The sequence below is a fragment of the Microtus ochrogaster genome, chromosome 10 (genome assembly GCF_000317375.1).
Source record: "Microtus ochrogaster isolate Prairie Vole_2 chromosome 10, MicOch1.0, whole genome shotgun sequence".
NCBI classification, from domain to species: domain Eukaryota; kingdom Metazoa; phylum Chordata; class Mammalia; order Rodentia; family Cricetidae; genus Microtus; species Microtus ochrogaster.
In genome coordinates, this window is record NC_022016.1 from 14,962,629 (window position 1) to 14,982,234 (window position 19,606).

The 19,606-nt window shown below is 35.4% G+C and overlaps 1 long non-coding RNA gene across 1 annotated transcript in view; it reads right to left on the bottom strand.

Annotated features, from left to right (window-relative positions):
* The window catches only part of LOC113456633, a 999,422-nt gene that overhangs the window by 452,771 nt on the left and 527,045 nt on the right, over positions 1 to 19,606 (bottom strand). The window contains exon 4 of the long non-coding RNA XR_003377390.1: positions 10,506 to 10,564. This is a non-coding gene — a long non-coding RNA (uncharacterized LOC113456633). The remainder of the gene's footprint in view (positions 1 to 10,505; positions 10,565 to 19,606) is intronic.

The window sequence follows — 19,606 nt, forward strand, 5'->3', positions numbered from 1 at the left end:
AAAAAAAAAAAAAAATCACATTTTGGGTTTAAAAATAAGCACCACCTTAGAGTAAAAGGACAGACAAAAGTACTCCAGGCATTATTATCCTAATATCTGACAAATAGACTTTGAATTATAATTAATCAGAAGAAATAAAGAAGACACTTCATTCCCATCAAAGAAACATCAACCAAGAAGACATTATTCTAAACATATATGTACCAAACTGCTAGGCATTTAATTTTCATACTTCTACTGGAATTAATGACACAGACTAATATCACTCTATTAAAAGTAGGTGGCTTTAATATCCTGATTTCTCCAATAGACTTGTTTTTATGAATAAAAAATAGAGATACCTCAAAATTAATTGACATCATGCATCAAATTGACTTAACAGTTATGTATGGAATATTTCACCCCAACAGCAAAGAATACACATTGTATTCAGCAGCTCATGGAAGCTTTTCCAAACTAGAACACATACTGGGAAATAGAACAATTCTTTATAAATGGATAATGAAAATGTACTACATATACACTGCAAAATAATATAGCTCTAACAAAAAAGGACATCTTGAAATTTATAGTACATGGGTGGAACAAGAAGACATCATATGAAGTCAGGGAACCCAGACCCAGAAACACAAATATCACATGCTCTCTCATTGGAAGTTCCTAAGTTTTCAGATGTGGGTGCATAGATTATAACTATAGAATCTAGGAACGTAATAGAAAGCAATGGCCGGGAGAGGAGATTTGAGAGGCAAAAGGGAGATAAATAGCAAGGTACAGGAAGTTTTTTGTAAGATTATGTCTGCTAGTAATGTCAGAACCTACAGCCCTACAGTCTTAGCAACATGACTGCCCAGATGAGCATGAGCAGCACCAATGAACATGTTAAAATGGGTGGAGAAAAGTTGACGAGGCCTCAACCCTATCAGAATTATAAGAAACTGAAGAAAGAGAGTGGGAGAGTTGGCCTTCTCCAGAGAAGAGCCTGACAATGAGTTGTCCAGTTCCAAACTCTCAGCCCTGAAAATATACACACAAGTAATCTTATCCAGAAGGAGAAGATTATATTTAGGACTATATATGTGTATATACACATAAAAATATGGCTCTAACAATTAATGGAAAAAGAGGCCATGGGTTTGAAAGATATCAGAGAGGGGCATATGGGAATGTTTGCAGAGGATAAAGGGAAGGGGAAATTGTAATCATAATCACAGAAAGAAAAAAAAGTAATATTATCAATGAGTTGTTAGTAAATTAAATGTACATGACTAAGTATAGATTTTCCCCTTATCAGTCAATTCCTCTCCTCATCTGAAAATGCTAGATCAATTCTCTGTATTCAGACACCATTTTTATTCCTGAAGAAATGATCTCTTGCTCCTCAGAGTAGATGAACCCTCATTGTGTAGCTACCTTCACAGTCTTTAAACTATTTATATGTGCTTGTTTATTTGATGTCTGTGCTGATAAATAATGTCACATTTTTCTCTTTATGCCCCTTAGACTCTGACTATAGATACCATTTTATTATTTCTTTATACATTACTCTTAATACCTCCCTCTCATTTCCCACATCTGCTTGATCCGTACTCTCAGGCAGCTTTTCCATAGTTCAGTGCCAGTCTCCCTACTGACGCCTAAACATACATGTCTTAACAGGCATGTCTTGTCAAGCTAGTCTTTGTTTACAACCCCCTGTGAAAGATCACTGCATTCAAATCTTCATTTTTAGTACTCTTGTATCTTAAATTTCCTTGTTCATGTTTACATATTAGTGTTCAAGTCTATTATTGTTCAGGTTGGATGAACTTCCATTCAGTTCTGATGAACTAACTATTCCTAGCTGTTAAATATTTTTTACTTCAACTTCTGCCATCACCACTGATTTGTCTTCACTGTCTGCGTTCGGTACTCAATGTTGCTACAGCATAAGTATTTGCATCTCTCAAAATTCATAGCTTAAAACTAATATTTTAAAATTTTATTTCTGCCGGGCGGTAGTGGCACACGCCTTTAATAACAGCACTCCGGAGGCAGAGGCAGGCGGATCTCTGGGAATTCAAGGCCAGCCTGGTATACAAGAGCTAGTGCCAGGATAGGCTCCAAAGCTACAGAGAAACCCTGTCTTGAAAAACAAAACAAAAAAAAATAAAAGTAAAATTTCATTTCCAATGTGGTAAAAGAAGGAAAAAAGTGAGCGTCATTGAAGATGTTTATATCTTGAGCATGGAGTCCTCTTGAACGATAGTGTTCTCATGAGAGAAGACCACAGAGCTGTTAAGGAAGTTGTCACCCAGCTTGGCATGGCCTTGACATTGGACTTCCAACTTCCTAAACTGTGAGATCTAAATTCCTGTTGTTTATAAGCAATTCTCAGGTAATAAATATCTTTGTTAAACTAGGCAAAATAAGCCAAACAATTGTGAAATATTATCTGTAATGGTATCATAATCACAACAGGAAAATCTAACCCCTAAATCTTTGCTAACATACTATGTGGTGATGATATAGGTCATGGTTGCTAATTGTACAAAAGGTAGTTTCAACAATTCTTAAACATGTGGGATAATAAACAGTAATGTCAACTATAAGAATGTATGACCCTATTTTATTATGTCTTTCTTATATTTTCTTCCTAATATGGCAAGTATATTCTATGCCCAGCACAACCCATCCAATGCACACCTTTGTTCACTATACAGAGCACTGTAAGACACATGTTAGATGCTACACAAACTAATGTTTAAAGGTTCAAAATAATAATAAGCAATGGGCATATCTTAACTTCTTAAATTTATAGGTCACAGATTCACAACTAATCACTCACACACATACACATACTGAGAGAAGGGGGGAGGGAGAGAGAGAGGGAGAAGGAGAAGGAAAGAGAGAGATCAAATGCGGGCACACATTGCAATATGTTCTAGCTGTATTTGCAAGCTAGTCTTAAACTTATCATATAGGCCATCTTGCCATCACCTCACAATTGTGAAATCATAGGCACATATCTTTTAATATACAATTTTTGAATTTAACTTCTAGGTTATCTTTCATGCATGAATCTCCATTTCCCTATATTTAGATGCAAATATCCAGGAACCAGGCACCAAAATATACAAATTAAGCAAATTTAGACTGATTCACAAATTTTTATTTTATTTTTCTCACAGTATATTACCCAGTAAAGGATGGAACATGGGTATGTGAACTGTACTACCTATAACTAAGACTCAGGAACAGAACAGAGGGCAGAAAGAGAGTGAGAGGCAGAAGACCAAGACATCTACTGTGAGAAAGTGTCTTCTAGACATGACAGCGAAGTTGCACTTATCAAACCTCAACAATAAGACCTCAGTAGTGACAATACCAGGTGACTTTCCAGCATGGATGAGGGAAATTTTGCAATATCCATCCCCTAGATATTGAACTGAGAGAGTGGGCGCCAGTTTTCTTCAGGGAACAGCCCACTAATTGGTTAACCAAGCCCAAGTGATCAGTACTAAACACAAGTACATATGAGTAAAATAGATAATTTGGCACACACACACACAAACACACACACACAATTAACCCATATGATTCTTAATTATGAATTTTTAGAGCTGAGATGATGATACAAGTAGGACCCCTCTGAAGTTTATATACTCCAAAGATCTGCATGATAAACCTGATCACCAGATTGTGCTGCTTTATGACTGTTTTGGAATCTTTGAGAGTGGGGTCTCCTGGAAGAAAGTTAGGTCATTGCAGAAATGCAATCCTTTTAAAGGTGATGATGTAACCCTAGATTTCTCTACTTTCTTGCTTTGATTTCCATTGCTATCCTAGGTACAAAGTTATAGATTAAGCCTCTATAGACTATAACCACCAAGACTATATGCCAAACAATGCCTGTGTCTCTTTCAATCTATTATTTGAAGAATCGTGTTACAGCAGAAAGTTGTCTAACCTGGCCTCTAGAGCAACTATTAGATTATACATATTCTGACTGTACAACAATTTTCTAGTAATTAATTTTAGTGTTTTTCTTTAAATTACATGCAATTAGTGCAAAAATTTTTGTTCTTATCCTTGAATGAACAAATGCAACTCTCTCAAGCAGAAGTGTTCAAAGAACATCCCACTGATATTTCTTCTTCTGACGACAATAGTCTGCATCCTCAATTAACCTTCTCTTAATTAAATTAACTTATCCTTTACTTTAGATTGTAAAATTAGCACTGCAAACCGAGATCTCTAGAGAGACTTGAATGTGTGTCCTTGCTACATTTAATGAGAATTATTTATTTAGTAAAAATAATAGAAATCAGACTCATATAATAAGAAGTCTTAGTCAATTTGGATTTGGTTTCCAGTAGAAATAATCAAAACTTTATGAACAAGCCTGAAAAATACACAAAACAACCTTAGTATTTCTGGTGTTCTTAGTTGATAGAATTTCTAAGATATCACTAAAATTACAGAAGCATGTTGCTATGTGTGTAAAAATTTTATAGACACTGACGATATCAAATTGTGCATCTTGTTATCTACAGTAAAGGGCTGTTATAACAAATTAGATTGTTTGTTCAAATGAGCTGAGCATTTGGCCACAGAACCTGCAGTGTTGTCATTTTTCCTTCTCAGTGTTGTGCATTTCCAAATTGGACTTAGTGACAGTGTCTGGCCAGCATGAACTTGATCACATTATCAAAACTGACACTGACATCTACATGGAGATAAAAGTTCATTTAAACAAATTAAATAAAATTGGCCAGTGGCCCTACAACAACATGTTGTGAACATCTATCTGTAAACTAGTTAATTCAATGCAGTTGAAAGTCATCTTAACATAAAATTTATGTTGGTCCCTCTGGATTTTAACATGGGTTTGAATCTAGATACTGTCATATGATGCACTGAGTGAGATATTGAGTTTTTCTTACTTCTCAAGTCCTTCATTTTAACATTGAGACAATTAAATTGTAAACTTCAGACATGTGCTGTGAAGAGAAAATGCATTTTGTGTACAATGAGCTTCAGACATAAGACACATATTAAGGGGCTGGAGAGATGGCTCAGTGCTTAAGAGCAATGCCTGCTCGCCCAAGGGTCCTGAGTTCAATTCCCAGCAACCACATGGTGGCTTACAACCATCTGTAATGAGATCTAGTGCCCTCTTCTGGCCTGCAAGCATGAATGTAGGCAGAATACTATATACATAATAAATAAACAAGTCTTTTTTTAAAAAAGACACATATTAAAAATAAAGCTTAATGGCACTAGAGAGATGACTCAGCAGTTAGGAGTACTTTGCTACTCTTCCAGAGGACCCAAATTGGCTTCTCAGCACTCAACATTTGGAGACTTACAATCACTTGTAACTGTCTTCAGGATAGCCAATGTCCTCTTCTAGTCTTCTATGTTACCAATACACATGTGATATATGCATCCATGTGCACACATACACATAAATAAAAACAAAGCATGTTCATTTAAGTGTTAAGTATATAAGTAAACAAAGCAGCTGTAACTTTTATGGCAAGAGTAAGAACTGAAAGATTTTTATAATATATTACAATTAAATGCCTGCATTGTCTACATTTAAGACTGATGTGAAACTGTCATACACTGCAAAGGAAAAGGACAATGTCTAATTCAATACAACACTAGGTAGTGACATTATGATATCAGACACATAGAAGAGAACACACTGAAAATACTTTATAAACAGATTGCTTTAGATATGAAAGTATTAGTTTCATGTGAATCTTTGCCAGCATGTCTTGCTATTTTTGTGGACAGTATGAAGAAGACAGGATTACAAAGTGTTTGACAGATATGACAAGTGTTAGAACAATCACAAGAAGGACATTGTCGTATAAAAATGAATATTAGAACATGACTCTTGGGGCTGTTTCAAAGCTCATGTTTTTGGTAAAATGGAAGGGTTAGAGTTTGGACTGGAATACATACTCTAATTCTTCAGTTGTGAAAGACCTCTGTTTCCTTTATTACTACTTTCTTTGTCTGTTACAAGAAGGTATAAATATAAATGTAAGGACATTTGATTGTGTGTGGCTCTTCTTAAGGCATCAGTTTGCTGTCAATAGTAATTGCTTTCAGTTTTGCTGTACTTTCTTTCTTTACTTGGTGATGAGAAGGCCACTTTAACTCAACTTCATGTGAAAAATAAGAAGACCTATAATATCCAAAACAATCTTGTACAATAAAGGAACTTCTGGAGGTATCACCATCCCTGACTTCAAGCTCTACTATAGAGCTATTGTAATAAAAACAGGTTGGTACTGTCATACAAACAGGCACGTGGATCAATGGAATTGAATCAATGACTCTGAAATAAGACCATACATCTATGAACACCTGATTTTTGACAAAGAAACCAAAATTATACGATGGAAACAGAAAGAATCTTCAGCAAATGGTGCTGCCATAACTGGAAGTCATCATTTGAAGAATGCAAATAGATCTATATTTATTACCCTGCACAAATCTCAAGTCCAACTGGGTCAAAGTCCTTAACATAAATTGAGTTATAATAAACCTGACAGAAGAAAAAGTGGGAAGCAGCCTTGAATTTATTGGCACAGAGAACTACTTTGAGACTATAACATCAGTAGCACAGACACTGAGATCAACAATTGATAAATGGGACCTTCTGAAACCGAAGATCTTTTGTAAGGCAAAGGACACTGGCAATAAGACAAAACAGTAGCCTTCAGAATGAGATAAGATCTTTACTAACTACCATCTGACAGAGGGATGATCTCCAAAATATATGAAGAACTCAAGAAACTGGAAATCAAACTACCAAATAATCCAATTAAATAATGGGTTACAGATCTAAATAAAATTCTCAAGAAAAGAATTTCAAATGGGTAAAATATACTAATTGGCATTTGTGCAACATCCTTAGTCATCAGGGAAATACAAATCAAACTGACTCAGAGACAGGATCAAAAACACTGATAACACCTTTGATTGAGAGGATGTAAAGTAAGGGGAATACTCCTCCAATACTGATGGAACTACAAACTTGTACAGCCACTTTGGAAATCAATATGACCATTTCTCAGAAAATTGAGAATCAATCCACCTAAAGATCCAACTATACCAAAAGATGCTTGCACAATCATATCACAAAGACACTCTCTCAACTATGTTCATACTAGCATTATTCATAATAGTCAGAACCTTAAAATAATCTAGAAGCCCCTCAACTGAAGAACTGATAAGGAAAATGTGGTACATTTACACAATGGAGTATTACTCAGTAGGAAAAAACAATAACATCATGAAATGTGTAGGCAAATGAATAGACCCAGAAAAAAATCAACCTGAGTGAGGTAACTCAGGCCCAGAAATACCATATGTATTCACTCATGATTGAATATTAGATGTAAAGCAAGAAATAACTAGACTACAATCCAAAGACCCAGAGAGGCTAGATAACAAGGAGGGCCCAAGGAGGAACACATGGATTTCCCTGGAAAACAGAAGAGATCTCCTGGACAAATTGGGGATAAGAGATTTGTAACTTGAGGGAGCAAGTTGGGCAGTCTGGGTGTGGGACGCAAGTTGGGAGTAGGTTGTAGGTGAATATTAACTAAAGAGACATCTTAATGGGGGAGCCATTTTGAGGTTAGGGAGAAACCTGGTACAAGAGAAAACTCCAGAAATTCATAAGGATAACACTAGCTAAGACCCCTAGCAATAGTGGAGAGGGTGTCTGAACTGGCCGTCTATTATAACCAGATTGGTTACTATCCTACTTGTCATCAGAGAGCCTGTATCCAGGAACTGATGAAAGCAGATGCAGAGATCCACAGTCAAGCACTGGGTCAAGCTCCTGGAGTCCTGATGAAGAAAGTTAGAAGGGATTGTATGAGACATGGTGTGGGGGGTGTTAAGGTCATGATGGTGGTTGGGGGGACCCACAAAGACATCTGACCTGAGCTCCTGGGAGCTCATAGACTGAACAAGTTAGGGATCCTGCATGGGACCAACCTAGCTTCTCTGTATGTGTATGACAGTTGTATAGCTTGGTCTGTATGTGAGGCTCCTAACAGCGAGATCAGGACCTGTCCTTGGAGCTTAGTTGACTTTTGGGAACTTGTTCCCTGTGCTAGATTACTTCACTCAGCCTTGATGCAGGGGGAAGAGCTTGGTCCTGCCAATAACTTGAGGTGCCATGCTTTGTTCAAGTCCATAGGAGGCCTGCCAAATTCTGAAAAGGGACAGGAGTATATAGGGAAGGGGTTAGATAGAAAGTGGGAGGAAGAAATGGGAGAAGAGGATGGGGAGAAACTGTAGCTGGTAGGTAAAATAGATAAAAATAATAATGCTAATTAAATAAAATAAAAATTTAAAAAAGAATATTATTTCATTATTTTGTTTTTATTCATCTTGGAAAATCAGGTAGACGGAAGAAAATGATCAAACTGAACAACTAGTCATTTTCTGTTTGCCTTAGGTAGTTGATATTCTATGCCTTAAGTGCCCATTCCATATTCAGATACAGTAAGATGTGTTGTTTATTTTCACTTTTAAATGTATTTATAATGGGCAGCTGGTTTCCTGGTACTCTAGGTTGTAGTGAAAACGACATTACCCTACAGAAGAACAGCATACATCTTACTGGACAGCAAGTGTTCCGCAACATTTTTTACACATGGCTCATTAAATCTTCCCCAGAGTCACAGAGGTAGGTACTGTCACTGTCTTTACCTCATAGAAGGCCATTGTCAAGCACACACTTGTGCTATAAGGCTATAGGTGGAGGAGAAGTCAAGCAAGTCTTGGTTTAGATTTATGAAGTATACCCTTCAGAATATAAATTTCAAAGCAGAAAGTATATTTCAAATGATTTTTAAAAGCCTTGGGTTATTTAGAAAACCATTCAGAAAGAAAATAAGAACATCACTTGAAAGATTAGTTTTATGGGAATGTGTGCTCTGGCCTCTCAACAACTATTTAATAACTGGTTGAGTTTTTTAGTACTGTTGTTTGTTTTTGCATGTGTTTGTTTACTTATTTTTTCAATGATTTCTGGAGCATAATGCACTCAGAAAATTGAAATGCTTTCTATGCATATGGCTCATGATTCTGATAGTAACATAAGAGAACCATGAAGAAAGACTCAGAATTCCTCAGGGTATCCAGATAATGCTGTGTGGGGGTTGAGTTGAATCTTAATCCATGTAAGTGAAATGAGGAGGACCAAGGAAGAAATAGGCTGAAGGCCTGAGATAAATGTATCATTTCACTCTTGTTTAATTTTTATCTTGCCTGACTTCCATAGTACCTTGGTATATGAAGGACCTTTGCCTACCTTTTGTTTTGCAGATATTGCCTTTTTCTAAATTTATAAGAAACATGAATCCAGAAAATGAGACAAACAATAATACAGTGATATGATTTCTCTTAAGGCAAATATGTAGAGTTTTATGAACTTCAAAGCTTGATCAAGTTTAGAAAGTGTTTGCAGAATTAGTAATTCAATACCTTGAGATTATTTTGGAATTATTACCTGTTTATCACTTGACGGTAATATTTAAATGCTCATCTGAAAGACCAAAAAATAAAAAAAACCTGGAAGTTGTTTCAAAGAATTATCTGTTTTTCTTTTAGACTGGAAGCATTCTATTAGGTTGTAAAGGTTAAAATAAGAAGAAATGATGGATATTTGAATAGAAGATATTGTAACAAATGATATCTTTACATAAAGGAAAGGATATGTAAGGTTTGACTGTTATGCATTAAGAGTATAGATTGTCATTGAGGAATGAGAACCCAACACATCACATCATAAACTTGTTATTATTTAGGAGAGATTAGACTTTTAAAAATTGCTAATTTATTTGATAATCTGTTTTCACACTTTATTCCCTTATTAAAAATAAATAGTTTCTTGGCTTTCACAAGAACCAAAATAAACTATGTAGGCGAGATTACTGCCAAGGGCCCATAATTTCATGTCAGCAGCTAATAAATGCAGTTAAGATTTAAATCTATAGACATCTGCCACTGATTCAAAAGTTTAACTCAGCGTTAGAGTTCTTCCACAATTGCGCCTAATGTTGCCCATGATGCAGAACTGAAAACCAAAATTTTGATTAACAGATCATTACCTAAATGTTTGGTATATGTGATAAGATTATTTACAAAAATCTACATTGAAGAATAAATCTTATTATATTTTATGTATATGTCAATTGAAGTGGATAAACTACTAGCATTTTGTCTTTATTTCTGAATTCTAAAGAGCAGGTTTTGAGTGTCAGCTAGTTATGAAGTACTGTATTATGGATTTAGTAAACAATTAAAATAATATGGAAATCTGTGGTTTTATTCATAAGCTACGAAGTAGTGAAATTGACTTTTTAAAAATGTTTATCTGAGACCATCATCTTAAACAGACAGTGGCCACATGCATTTTTTCAACATTATTTTATCAAGTCCAGGAAATGAAAAAAAAAACAGATTAAAATGCTCTGTGGACTCACCATGTACGGGCCCTGTAGGTCGTTTCAGAAACAGTTCCTGGCCTCAGATTATTCAAAACCTAGTGGGAAATATAGAAAACAACCAATGTTAAAACTCTTAGCATTAAGTCACTTTTAAAACACATCTGTGTCTTCTTTTGAGAGAGGATTAAGACAGAACTGTCAAAGCAAGATAGTTAATAAGTTGACAGCAATTTTATAAAACACAATTTTCAAAAGAAATAGTGAACATTTAAAACATGGAAATATTCTATGACTCTGTCCATAGGTTAGAATGTAATGAAATTGGCTCTTCTTAAAATGTTGAATTGAGGGCTGGAGAGATGACTCAGTCATTAAAGGCTCGGCTCACAACCAAAATGTTAAATTGAGATAATTATGTTCAGCATAAAAGGGCTACATGGTTTTCTTGTCACATTTATTTTATCAAGTCCACTAAATACCCTGGTTTGTTGCTTTGTAACATTACCTGCCTTTCTAAATACCCATCTTTTGGTTTTTAATAGAACATGTACCCCAATGTTAAGTAATCATTTGCAAAAACCTGAAGCAAATCATTGTCTTTCTTAATTGCCATGGCTAAACAGCAAGGAAAAATTCCACATCTCGCAGCATTCCATCTGTATAAAACTCTCTCATTAATTTTTAAAGAGCTGTACCTTTGAGTCGCAAGAAAAGTCACTATCTTAATTCCCCAGCAGAATCTTTAACTAGACTTCAACTCTTATCTATTCACTCTTGTTAATGTTGTTTTCAAAGGGCTTCCTTCTCTCTCTAAGAACCTTCTTCTCCACCCTTTTAAGATGTTCAACATCTGTTTCCGCAGCAGTTCCCAGGTAGTTGTCCTCTTATACAGAGAGCTTTCATGACACATTCTGTCTTCTCTTCTCCATGTTTTCACCGGGAGACTCAGGCTCCAAGAGTTCTGTGTGATTCCATGTCACCCACACGCTTTTATGTGCCATAGAGCTGGCTGGCTCTCTGTCAGATAGCTTCCCCTTTTCCACTTGCTGTAGAAAGGTGCCACTATGTGGTTGTGCTCTTAAGAGTGAGGTGTACTCTTGTAAGCACCCCAGGTATCACCCATCTTTCTATGACCCCCATCCATGTATCAGCTTTCTGAGATCTTAGAGGAGAGAAAGTCAAAGAGATGAAGTGGATGGTTTTCAGGTTACCCTCATTCCTACTATGAGGTCTTATGCAAATGAGGATTACTTTTCTGTTCCTTAAGTCAATGGTGTTTATTACAGAATTAAGCCTAGCTAGACCTAATGGGTTTGTTTGGTGCTCCCTGTTTTAATTCAGCCTATAGTACTCACTACAGTAAATACTTTTGTCTTCCAGGTTATAAATGACCCTTTGATGCATTAATATTATATTGCAATACTCTCTCTCATTTCAATAACTTTTGAATTTTTTATGTTAGAATATGCCATGAAATTTTCACAGGTAATATTTTACTATTACTAATTAGCCCTACTGAAGACAGGAGGAGTTTATTTTGTCATGACCATCAGGGTACCTCTGGTTAAATGCCTTAAAGGTAAAATCTGATTTTGCTAAGGAGCTCAGAGCAAGCGGTAGCTTCAAATGAGGTTTTTCAAAGCTGGCTCCTGTTTGCAGGCAATGTGCTAGAGGGTGACAGGATTGCCAGTCACAGTGAGAAGCTGAAGCCTCAAAAGCTCCTGGCTGCCGTGTGATTCCAAATGTCCTTCGAACCTTTACTGGAGATTTAGTGCCAACAGAGAGAAAATGAAAGGCAATTTTCTTCCCTTTTCAAAACAATAACCAATCACAGAGCTCGAGACCTTCTGCTCCTCACATATTACAATGAAATAGCTTTGGAAGTTTCGATAAAAATAGACATCTGACTAACATTATCAACACTCACTCACAAAGTTGCCACATATTTATTTCTGACATTGTTTCACCTACTTCCTCTTACAGTCAAAAACCACTCCACCCACTGACTTTTAGGCAACCACCTGTTTGAGGCCAATTTGGAAAGACCTTGGTGGAAGACAAACTTGGGGGTTTCTACATTGCCTTTGACTTCCTGCTTAAGTTGATTTGTTCGGTAAAATAATTTTGAAGACATGTTTCCCTTTTGATTCCCGTGTAAATGAGGAAAATCTAGAAGAGCTGATCAGTTCTCCCTGTTTCCTTTCTTAGAAATGAAGATGGGGCTTTGGAATCCAGATGTGCACCTGATTTTTTTTTTTGTTTTTATTAAACAAAGCTATATGTATGCATGTATGTTTCATTGACAGTACTTACACAGAGTGTTGTTCTGATCCATCCATAAAATGCATAGTGATTAGATAAAGGTAGTTGTCAGATTTGTCACCTTAGACTCATTTTTCTTCTGTCTGTTGGGTACATTAAAATTCTCTCTATCAAAACTTTTGAAATGGTCAATGATTATTGACAGCTGTAATTACTCCTATAAGCTGTTGAATACACATACTAACTCCTCTTAGCAGATAGCTGCACCCTGTACCCTTAACTATCCTTCTGATTTTCCTGGGGCCCACATCCTTCTGACTTGGTATATATAAGTCAGATCAAGCCCTCAGACTCTGTTTTATAGGTTTGAGTAGATGATTTAGGCTGGAGTTCATGGGGTCTTTAATCCACATATAGTGCACTTCTATCAGTTTAATATGTAACTTGTCTTTGTTAAACATGTCTCTCTTTAGTGGCATTTCAACTCACATTAAGTTTGCCAGGTGGAGCCATTCCTTACAGGTTTCCATTGGCATTTAGGAAAACAATTCTTCTCCTCAGATGACCTTAAACCATTCTTGGATTCTTGGTGACACATCATGATAGCATCTATTTAATGGCATACTGTGTTATTGCAATACATGTAACATATGTAATGATCAAACTTGAGTAATTACTATTTCTATATTCTTATGAACTCATTAATTCTTTATAAAACATGTAGTGAGTGTAAACTATGGTCACCCATGTTGTCAATAGCATGACTTATCTTTCCTATCTAATGTTATTTTATCACTTGGTATTTTATTTTTGAAGGTCAATCCTGATGGCCAGTGTGGTTATTTTAAGACAGGAAAGTTGCCAATCATATCTTTGTGTGTGTGTGTGTGTGTGTGTGTGTGTGTGTGTGTGTGTGGTGGGGGTGCTGCCTATGTGTGTGTCTGTGTGTACATGTGTGGTATGATATGCATGCATGATGTGTACAGTGCGTGTATAGTGTTAGTGTGAGATGAGTGTGTGTGATGTTTGTGTGATATCTGTGTAATGTATGTACATGATATGTGTGTAGTGCATGTGTGCATTTTCAGGGAGAATTAATAAATGGGAGAAGACCTATCCTAAATAAAGTTACTGCCATGCTATAGGTGGGTCTTGAAGGTAATAATAATAATTATAATAAAAATAAAACAAAATCCAAAATTGTAGGGAAGTTTTGGTCCGCTTCCTGGTGGCCATGAGTGAACTAGTTCTGCCACATAGCTTGCTATCAGAATGTACAGTCATACTACATGCCCAGAAATATGGAGCCAAGGTACCATGAACTTTGAGGCAAAATTAATAATTGTTTCTTGTGTTCTATTTCTTAAGTATTGACTACAGTGGAGAATAATTAGAAAATTATTCAACCTTCTAACTTCACTTTGTATCCTTCCATATTGTTCTAATTATTATTTTGGCAACCTGACCATCTTGATCATCATTGTGGTCACCTGACTGCCCTCACCAATTTCTTCTGTCACTTGAATATCCAGACCATGATTCTGTCACCTGACTGTCATGACAACTGTCCTGGTCATCTGACTATTCTGGTCGTCATTCTGGTCATGTCTATGAGATCACCATTTCAAGAACTACCCTTCTTTTCAGAGTACAAAAGTCAATTCAGTGTCTAGTTGGTCAGCTAGAAGGGACAAAGGTGTTTTCACACTAGTCAGAAAAATAAAATCCTGAGCCCTCTAAATCCATGCTTAATGTTTAGGCCAATTGGCTGCTCATTATGAACAAAATGATGCCATATTAATAATCCACATTTTATATATTTTTCTAAACATTTAGAAAGATATGGTATTAAAAATTCTCATCGCCAAGAGGCAGTCATTCGGATTTTGTTTCTGTTTTTTCAGTGATTTATCTCAAGTAGGCAGCCTACAGTTCTTAAGAAAGCAATGCAGTGAGAGAGGAAAACCTTTAACAAGGAATGCCTTAATAGTAAAGGTTCTTTGCTTCTCTGCTGTATGGAAATGGTCTGACTTATAACTGAAACTGAATGAGGCAAAAACCTGTCACATCCAATGGCAGCCTGCCCATGCAAAAGTAAAATCAAGCCAGATAATGCTTATAGCATCCAAATATATACATAGAAAGTTATAAAGCGTTTGCTACATGCTGTCTGTAAACTCAGTTCCCCTTAGCCTCCAAGAAAAATGGGTGTCTGTGTAGTGGTGTTTAATTTAATATATTTTGTGCCAAATTAACATTATAATTTTTTCAAATGAGGTCAGTTAATTTATGGTTTATATTTTAATATGTAAAATGTTTTGCATTTGTCAGTATAGTTTTATCTATTGTATATAATACCGCTTCTATTAGAACATCAAAACTTTGTGTATCATGACTATTATATAAAATGTAGTAATTATATCACTTCACATCTGAAGAAAGGTAGATGAATGTAAATGACGGTATTTATTTTATGTGCTATAGTACGATGATTCTTCTCCTTCTTATGATAGAAAATATTTCATAGAATTATTTCTACTGTCAGACATATTTCAGTCTCAAAACCCTTTTTGATTATCAAAACAGCATGTGATTTTAAAGCGCATTTTACATTAGTACAAGCAGCGATGACCTTTGAGAGCAGTTCAAATTATACAGTAAAGACATTTCATTAGGAAGCTTTCAGTTCTCTTTATTTAGATTTGCTTGAGCATATTTCTTCACAGTTATTGTCTTCACAGTTTTAGAGATTTGCATACATCCTTGTATTACCTTAAATATTAGATAGAACAAATTCCAGTAAGAGAAAGAACAACCTAAAGTTAATAACTTAAAAAATTGCTAAATCTCCACTTCACAGAATGTGTCTTTTTCTCCCTCCCTCCCTTTCTCTTCTCTTCTTTTTTACAATATATTTATTAATTCTTTGAGAATTTCATACAGTGCATTTTCACAGTTATCCCCTGCATCCTTTCTCATCCATTTACTTTCTCTTCCCATCCTGTTCCATCTAAGTCTAACATTACTTCTTATTTTTCTCTTCTTTTGCCAACAGGTCCACTTTGTGTTGCTCAGCTACTCTTTGGATGGGGTCTTCTCTGGTGTGTGGTCAACCTATAAAAAGTCACACCATTAAAGAAAACTGTTCCTTTTTCTTTCAGCAGCTTTCGAACGTCAAAAACTCCTCAGATAGTGCTGAGGCTATCTGTCTTCTTTCCCTTCTCTAGGCAGAAATGTTATTTGGTTGCAGGTTGTGAAGGTCTTGAGCATGTTGTCACAATCCTGATGTGTCTGGTAAATACTGTTCATTTTATGTTATCAATGAACTGTGCCTCTCACAATCTTTCCACACTGTCTTATGCAAAGATCTTTAAGCCTTGTGTAGATTAGAGTGACATGAATATCTGACATAGAGTTGAAATCCACTCTTTTTTTTTTTCTCTGTGGATTGACCAGTCTGGGTCTCTGATGTAGTCAAAAAGTGTTTGGTTTCCCCCATTATAATCATGCCACTATTGCACCAGTGGGACTGTCTTGTATCATTCTTGTAGCTTATAAGCTTCACAGATGGATAATATTGGAGCCTAATTTTCTCCTCTGACGATATGTACAGTACCTTCAAGAACTATGAGCCTATAGAGATGAAGCTTCTATGTATCAGTTTAATGTCTTCATGTTTTAGAACTCTCAAGTATGTGTGTCTTCAGCAGTAGGGCCTTATCATTAACTTGTAGAGCGTAGCCAGAAATATTAGCAAAGCCTGTACTACTTAGGTTTATGTAACCCATTTTTCCAACAAATTCAAAAGAGAAATCCCATTCCTGGAATTAGGATTTTTACTTGCTAGTATGGAATATCTGGTTGGGGTATTATACCTCCATTTTAGAGTAATCCCATTAAACTTCATTTTATAAATGTTTAAGTATATGTTTATGAAACTTCTAGAGTAGTTAGTTTCTGTATTGATTTTTTACAACATTATTAGATATGTCTCCTTACATTCTGTCTTCTACATTGCTCTCCCATTTCCTACCCCAAATTACCGGTTCTCGTTCCATTGTTCCCTTCCAATGCTTTTACACCTATTTTTTGTTTCTCCCTTGACAACTCCAACTTCCAATAGCCCCTAACAAGTCCCTGACCTCTGGGTATTCCAAATGGAATACATGTATCTGAAGAGTGAAAGCTAACATCTAGAAATGAGAGAAAAGCAGGTGATCTTGTGTCTGTTGTCTCGCTCAGAATTACCTGTGAATTTCATTTTCCTTAATAACTACATAATATCCCATGATATTTAATACATGAAATATTAATAAATAATATCTAATTAATACATGTGGCAGTGAATGTAATACATTTTCATTATTCATTTATCAGTTAGTTGATGTCTAGGTTGTTTGTAGTTTCTGACTATTGTGAATGGAGCAGCGCATGTACCTGAGGTAAGTCCACTCAGATAACTTGGCAGATCACCACTCTAGGTGCTACTGGCATGCAGGCATCTTCCACCACTCTTCCTAACACTTGAACCATGTGGAATTTAACCAGAATGCCACTGAGCTACAACCACTTTAGATAGTCTCAAACACTAAAGTGTCCCCAAGATTGAACAGCAACCATTATTCAGCTACTTGATAACTTGTTTGGAAGAATACTAAATAAACATCCAAACAACCAAGCCAAATATTCATGCTAAGGAACACTGTGAAAAACCTAGTTTTAGAAGCCTGATATCAAAGAAAGCATTACTACACCAAAATAAGAGAAATTAATAAATATAACTGACTAATAACTCTCAAGTTATTACCAATCTCAGTTTCAAAACAAAGAGACAAAGACTAGCATATTTAATGAGAAAACAGAATCCATCTTTTAATTGCCTACAAAAAGCATCATTAGCCATAGATACCACCTTAGAGTTAAAAGGAAGGGAAAGGTAGCCAAATAAACTGAGCAAAGAAACAAGCAGGTATAGTTGATCTAACATCTCACAAAACAAACTTCAAACTGAAACTAGTCAAAAGAGATATGGAAAGACGTTGTGTACCTATCAAAGAAAAAATCTGACAAGAGGATATTACAATTCTAAACATTTTACACATTAAACACAAGGGAACCCTGTTTTACAACAGAAACATGATTAGATCTAAAATCATGGATTGACGCCCAACACAGTAGCAGATTACTTCAATACTCCACTCAACAATAAACAAATCACCTAGAAGCAAAAGCTAAATGGAGAAATTCACAATCTAAATGACATTATGAATTCAATGGACCAAACAGTTATGTGCAGAAGATTCCACATGAACACTAAAAAATACACATTCTTTTCAGAAATCCATAAAAGTCTCCCCATAACTGGCCACACATTAGGACCCAAAGCATATTTCAAGAAATATAGAAGTACTGAAATAATATTATGTATATTATCTGACCACAAAATAATAAAGCTATAGAGCAACAATAGAAATATCAGTAAGTACACAAATTGATGGAAGCTAAGTTACACATTGCTCAATGATGGTTGGATCAAGAGAAAAATTAGGAGGACAATTTAAGAATCTGCTAAAGTCAAACAAAAATTAAATCTTAACATACTGGAATCTGTGGGACACAAGCAAGGAAGTCTTAATAGGAAAGTTTACAACACTAAGAGCCTACATCAAAAGCTGGAGAAATCTCATAATTTTAATACTGAACCTCAAGGTCTCAGAAAATCAAAAATAACACCAAGAAAGTGTAGACAGGAAGAGACAATAAATTTCGGAGCAGAACTTAATGAAATAGAAATGGAAATAACCATTCAAAGAAATCAATGAAATCAAGATTTGGTTCTTTGAAATGATTAACAAGATTGAAAAACCACTTTTTCTATCTTATGGAAATGCCATTTTTTATTTACAATGACTTTTTTTTGATTACATAGATACAGTGATTTTTAAAACTTGGTTATCTTAATGACAACAAATAGCACCTTACTCTATATTTCAACAGCCTTGTTTAACATGAAAACATTTTAATCATGAGATTCAAAACAGGAATAAAACATCTTCAACAATAATGAAACTTGCTAGAGTGCAATGCTTTCATAATATCTATGACACTATGTAAAAATAAGCCTTCCTTAATGCCCGAGTCTTTTAAAAAGTAACATTAAAAGGCAGTTATGAATTGCTAAGAGACAATACATTTATTGAAATACATATAAACTAGGAATTACATGAGCCAATAGCAGGGTAACCAGTACCCATATCAAGAACTAGAATATTCCTAGCACTTCCGACCCCATGTTACCTCTCATCAACATTTCTTCCTCTTCTCTAAATGAAAACTGATACTATCTCAATTTCCTACACTATCATTTACAGGTAATACTGATGTAGAATGTTCTGTATATGTGTTGCTTTTATTGGCTAGTGAGTAAAGCTGTTTTGGCCAATGGCTTGGTAGAGTAAAGCCAGGCAGGAAATCCAAATATATATATGAGAGTAGGCAAAGTCAGTTGGATGCCATGTAGCTTTCAAAAGAGCAGAAGAGAAGGACATCAAAAAATTACCGGTAGGCCACATCCTAGTGGTGATACACAGATTAACAGAAATGGTTTAATTTAAGATGTAAGACCTAGCTAGGAATACAACTAAGCTATTGGCCAAACAGCATTGCAATTAATATAATTTTTGTGTGATTATTCTGGGCTGCACTTTTGGGAAAAAAAAGAGCAGCCTGTGTTTATATGATAAATATTGTATAAATACAATTCTATTATAATAAATAATAAATAGCTCCAAAATAGATACAGGTATCAAAGTATATATTCCCTTTATCACATCTATGAAACACACTATTTATTCTTAGTCACCTGAGAATTGTAA